Here is a 6136-nt window from a genome sequence, read left to right as displayed (position 1 = left end):
ATTAAGGCCAGAAATGAGTGTGACAAATGTGAATGCTCTGGTGGCCATATTTAGTGCCCATTTCCCAGAGCTGCTCAGACCTTGGAGACCAGCTTATTAACTCACTGCAAACCCATAGGGGCAAAGGCTGGTGAGCTTCGGGTTGGGGCCTGGGCAGGATGAGAAAGGAAGAAGGCAGCTGCTTCCTGGGTTTAGTGGGACCTGGCATGAGGGGTATGGACCCCTCATTGAGGTAACAAGGTGTCCTATTACTCCAGTCATTGAGAAAATGACTCTTCATGAACACCTGTGATGTGTTAGACACTTTGCTAGATGTCTAACACTCTAGTGGTGACATAACTGATTATCCTGATTCCAGGCCCAGAGAGATGGAGAAATCTGATTCGGGTCACAGCCAAGCTTCAGGATTCTGCCCACTGTACCCCTGAGCCTCCTCTAGGAGGAACAGATTTGGGATTGCGACCTGGTCCTATCCTTATGTGGCCTCCTGGCTCTAGTTTCTTCTATCAGGTAGGCATCGTGATGCTTAGGTCAAAGGACCTAATGAATGGAGGACAGTGAAAACCCTTTGCAGACTGTAAAGTTCCAAAGAATTACTTTCTTCCGTGACCTAGTTTGCTGAGTTTGATGCAAAAATGTCAGAGGATGGCCAACATGGAAGGTGAGAAAACGAGATCCAGTCCTCCCCAGACCTCCGGTCCCATACAACTCCCACTCCCCCTCTTTACACCTCCCTCCTCACCACCTCCTTTTCCCAGGCTGGGTGACCGAAGGCAGTCTTAAAAAAAGCCTGCTTTCCTAAGGGTCATGACGCCATGGTTAGGCCAGTATGGGGCTCCCAAGGCCCCAGAGCAGCCAGAGCCAGGCCACAGGGAGTCCCAGCCCTGCACCCCAGTGGGCAGCATCCCTCCTGGCCAGCAGGTGGCAGCACCCACCTAGGTTGGGGTCCAACCTCTGTGGCAGGCTCCGGTGAAGTTACTAACTATCCGCAAAGGCTGTGGAGAATCAGGAGCGCAGACTGCCTGGCCCTGGGTGCTAATTATGAAGCTGTGTTGGGGCAGAGGGTTGTGTCCCCATCCTGCTCTGCCCACCCTCCCTTCGGAGGGCAGGAGACCCTGGACTCCAGCCTCCCACCCTCCAGCCTGAAACTTGGGCACTGTACTCTATTTCAGCATGGGGCCTTCCCACCCAACAAGGAGCAATGAAGACTCCAGTGAGGGCAGCAGATGCACCAGCCTCTTGGCCAGGGATGAAGGGGACTCCCAGACCCTAGGGTACCTAATTTGCAGAGCTTTACAGTTTACAAAGTACATTCACATGGTTATCTCCTTAAAATCAAGTTCTGCGAAGGAGTCCAGGCTAGAATTTCACCGAGGCTCAGTTTGAGCCATAGGGTCTAAAAACTGAGTTTCTGGGCCCCCAATACAATGCTCCTCCCACTAACTGCACTGCCCCCATTAATTATACCTTGGTTCTTTATCTAGGAGTTACTGTCAGCTCTTCTGATGTTTAGCCTCCCTGCTTGGGGATAGGCAGGGGAAGGTTAGGGACACCATGAGGAGCCTCCATGGCTAGAAACTGGATGAGAGGGATGGCTATGCTGGGCACCCCTAGTTCTTGCTAAGATACTTTAAGTCAGGAGGAACTAGTCCTAGGAGCAGGAGGGAATAGGGTGGCAGTAATTGCCTGAGGCCATAGGGGCACATTAGAGGTAGGCAGGGGAGACCCCTGGAGATGGTGAGAGAAGGAGCAAAATGAAGGAGGTGGTGAAGTCCTAGGGGTTGGCTGCATTCTGCTCCTTCCTATGAAGGGGAGATGTGGCTGGTGGCTCCTCTGTCCCACCCACAGAGCTGAGGCTGCATCCAGCTGGGGCCCAAAGAGCCTCCTCTCTTTGCTCCCCACCTTCCCCTCCCCTCCCTGTCGCTCAGATTCCAATACAATTTCCAGCTAACCAGCATGTCGATAGAACAAGTCGGGCAGCCAGATTGCTGGCCAATTACAGGAAATCATTCTGCTCCACAGCTCAGCACCCAGGGAGAGGGTGGGAAGGAAGGAGGGGGGAATGTGAGGGAGTAGAAGCCCAGCTCACAGTCTGGGAAGGGGCTTGAGGCATGGAATGTGGCCGCCCCTGGGAGGAGCTGGGAGGGAGAGTAGCGGAGTATGAGGAGGCTTCTGCATTCAGGTCCCCTTTGATAGACTGGTGTCCCAAGCAACAAAGAGAACTGGGGGCTGAGGGCTGATGAGCAGGGTTGGGGAGGGGTGAGGCAACTGCTTAGAGTAGAGGTGGAGTAGTGAGATCAGCCTCCCCCAGAGCCCTGTGTTTGGGGATGGGGATGGCACCCAAGCCTCCCTGGTCCAGAGTCCTGCAGGGCCATCTGATTACCTAGAAGCTGTGGCCCACGTGGGCAGGACCTGTGCCTCCACACCCAGCCATGGACCAAGGGGATCCTGGGGCAGTGGGCAGGGGTTGAAAGGAGAAGAGGAAAGGGAAGGGGCTTCAGTATGCAGCTGACTGGGCCAGCAGCAGCCTCACTTGGTGAAGGCGTAAGCGTGGAAGCAATCTTTTCACTCCAGGAGGTGGGCACAGAAATGTGGGAGGTGATAATAGCCTCCTCACTTACCTTTCTAGTCCCTCAGCCTCATTTCCTAACTCTGGCCCTCAAGAAACTTTCACTCAGATGGAAGGATCCCAAATCCCCTCCACGTTCCATCTGTCTGCATCTACCCATACCCTGAACCTGGATGCCTCTGCCACTCCACCCCCACCCTTCATCATAGCTTTCCCAGAACTGCCTTAACTGCCCCCACCCCCAGGCTGCCCATCCAGCAGACCCTGAGATGCCCCAGCTTCCCAGCACCAATGACTAGCTCCCCTTCCCAGTCCTGGGGTCTCTCCCAGAAAGTCCTGGAAGATCCTTGAGGGCCAGAAACTTCCCAGTGATTGTTGTTGCTGTATTTGTCTTGAACCCCCCAAAGAGGCAACTGTGACCCAATGATCCCGTCCCCTGCTCCAGGCTGTAGCCACCTCCCCAGGTCCTCTTCCCAATTCCCAGGATCTCACTGCCTCCTCCCTCAATTCCAAACCCTCTCCTCCAGACCCCTCCAGGGCTGGGGCCTGGTTGGAGTCACCCTCATTGATTCCCCCCACCCAAGTGTAGACAGATGGGCAGATAATGGAGAGGGGATGGACCTCAGCACCCAGTGCCCCAGGCACCCTGCGGCATTCAGCAAAGACTCAGTGAATGCTGGTGAGCAGCAGGCCATCATCAAAGTTCCCGTGGTGGGTGCATTGGGAGAGGGGGTTCAGTGCCCTGGGGCTTCTCCTGCCCCGGGGTTCCTGCCCATGTACACAGGCCTGGACGTCTGGATTGGGATTGTCGGCTAGCCCTATTTGTGTCCCCAGCTTGGCACATAGTGGGCACCCTCTGCTCCGCCAACGGAGGTAAAATCGCTGCTTCAGGCCCCAAGCACAGCCTCTCAAGGGCCGGCGATCCGGAACAGGGCGCCCGCCCCGCAAACCCCCTCCCCACCCTGCTCCACGGCGCGGGGAGCCTGGCTCGCTGCTGCGCCCCGCAGCCCGCAGGCTCCGCCCATTGATTGGGCCGCGGGGACCCAGGCGCGCCGCCCCCACCCTGCCCCTCGCTTTTCACTTTTAATTGAAGTTTGTTTGAGCAGAGTGTGGAGCAGGCAGAGGCAGAAACCAAATATTTAGTTGCTGCAAATTGGCACCTCCAGATCAATTACCCTGCCCGCGTCAGGGCCCGCGCCGCGCCCCGCGCCCCGCGGAATCTCAATGCCGAGCTGCCCCCGCCCCGCGCCGGCGTCGCCCGCGCTGCCTGCCTTCATTCCGCCGCACGTTTCTCATCAGCTTCAGCCATACATCACCCGTGGCCGCGAGGGGAACAGATTTTCAATGGGAAAAGTTATCCTGGAGGGTCCTCGTTGCTGATTCCTGCCGCGCCCTGCGCTGTCTGGACCCTCCGCCCTCACCAGCGCGGTCTCATGAGGACAGCCTGGCGGTAGGAGTGAGCTCCAAAGCCAGGACTTTGGGTCACAGGGACTTGACCCAATCCCAGTAACACCTTTTACCCTCTGAGTGACCTAGAAGTTATTTGTGCTTCCCAGCCTCGGTTTTCTCATCTGTTATATGGGGCTCTACCTTCACCTTGCAGGGTTGTTGTGGCGTCAACCACGAGCGGGACAGGGCCCTGCACTGGGCTGCCACATAGTGGCACTCCACAGACGTTAGTTCTCAGTCCTGCCATGGGGTAGAATAAGTTTCAGAATGAAGTGAGGGGCACTGGTCGGAAGTAACTCAATCAAGCTGCTGGAAAATACGGGGTGGGGGGGGGGTGGCAGAAGCTTGTAGGCAGCAGGATGGGGTCAGGATCCACCAGGGAAAGTTTTGACCCTCAACCCAGGTGCATCTGAGCACAACCAGAAGAGAGACTTTGGCACTGAGGATGGAAAGTTAACTGGGCCTAGAGGTGAGCTGAGAGCCATGACCCAAGGCCGGGCCAGGGAAGGAGGCTAGAGGGATCTGAAGGTCACCATAGGCTACACCTGTGGCCCGGCTGAGGGGGTGAGCCCTGCAGAGGAATTAGGAAGCCAGGTGGTAGTTGAGGCTTGCCTTGTCCCAGCTGTATGATGCTGGGCAAATGATTGAACCTCAGTTTTCCTATGTGTAAAATGGGGTCACACCCTATAGCTCCCAGTGCATTTATGAATAATAAAGGAGGTGATGTATGGAAGCAGGAAGGAAATTCACTGCAGGCGTTAAGAAGATGGTGAGAGTTCGCATGTGAGCTCCCATGCTCACTGTTGCTTCCACTGCATTCCAAGAGTCTCTTGAAGGAACTAGAGTCAAATAGTTTGGCTTTTTTTTTTTTTTTTTTTTAAATCCTCACCCGAGGATATTTTTTCCATTGCTTTTCAGAGAGTGGAAGGGGGAAAGAGAGAGAGAGAGAGAGAGAAACATCAATGTGAGAGAGACCCATCGATTGGTTGCCTCCTGCATGTGCCCCAACTGGGGCTGGGGATCGAGCCTGCAACCGAGGTACATGCCATTAGTTGGAATCAAACCCGGGATCCTTCTGTCCCAGGGCCGATGCTCTAACCACTGAGCAACCGGCTAGGGCTAGTTTGGCTTTTTTAAATGGCTGCTCTTCCAGAGAGAGTGACAGGTGTCTGCATTTAGAGCTGTGGGAGCCCTTCCTTCTGCCATTTCACCTTAAAAGATAAGTCTCTGTTACTGAGATCCATTGCCCCACTTTCCACATAGGCTCCTACCTACCACCCCCTCCCTCTGCAGCAAGATTACCTCTCTGTTCACAAGACAACACCACCAGCCTCCTTGGGGGTGGCAGGCACCATTTGTCAAGTCAGGAAGTCCTTCCAACAGTCTACCTTAAATCTCTCACCACTTCCTTCAGGGAAAATTTAAACAATGGACAACAAAAGATAAATGCTTATGAATAGGCGATGCCACACTATTCTTAAAAAATATCCCCAAAAAGGGCAGAGGGGGTAGGAATTACGTTCGGACACAATGCTCTTTACATTAAACATCTTGGTGATAAATATAGCTGTGTAATTCTTTCTTTCTCCTTGGCAGAGAGAAAGGCTGAGGCTGGGCAGAAAGGCAAAGGGACCCGAAAATATAAATCAATATGTGACTTTAATATATGTGCTCTCAGTGTCTGTGTGTGCTGGGGGATTATTAGTAACCTTGATTCCAGCTCAGTGTCCATGTGAGGCGGGAGACAAGCAGCCCCCAGGGAGGAGAAGAGAAATTAGGAAGCCAAATTCTTCTGATTGACACCTGGGTAAACATTACCCCGGCAGAGGGGGAGAAAAAAAGATCAATGCTGGGTATTTTTATCATGTTCCAGGGACGACGGAAGGGGGGTGGGGGGTGGGTAAAGAAACAGTCCCTTAGCCTCATTGAATATGCTCCTCTCCAAGCTGGAGGCAGAAGGGGTGGAAGCAGGCGGAGGGGGCCAGCTGAGGATCAGAGTGGGGGGGAAAGAGGGTGTGTCCCAGGGAGCAGTTGCAGCAGCTTCTTTTGCCCTGGGGCACTTATGTGAAAGACAGCAGGTACAAAAGAGCATGCTTTTAATGACAGGGCAAAGGCACC

This window comes from Miniopterus schreibersii, assembly GCF_964146895.1.
Source record: "Miniopterus schreibersii genome assembly, chromosome: 16".
In the NCBI taxonomy this organism is placed as follows: Eukaryota; Metazoa; Chordata; class Mammalia; order Chiroptera; family Miniopteridae; genus Miniopterus; species Miniopterus schreibersii.
The sequence above is the reverse complement of the archived record's forward strand: the minus strand, read 5'-3'. Positions refer to the sequence as shown.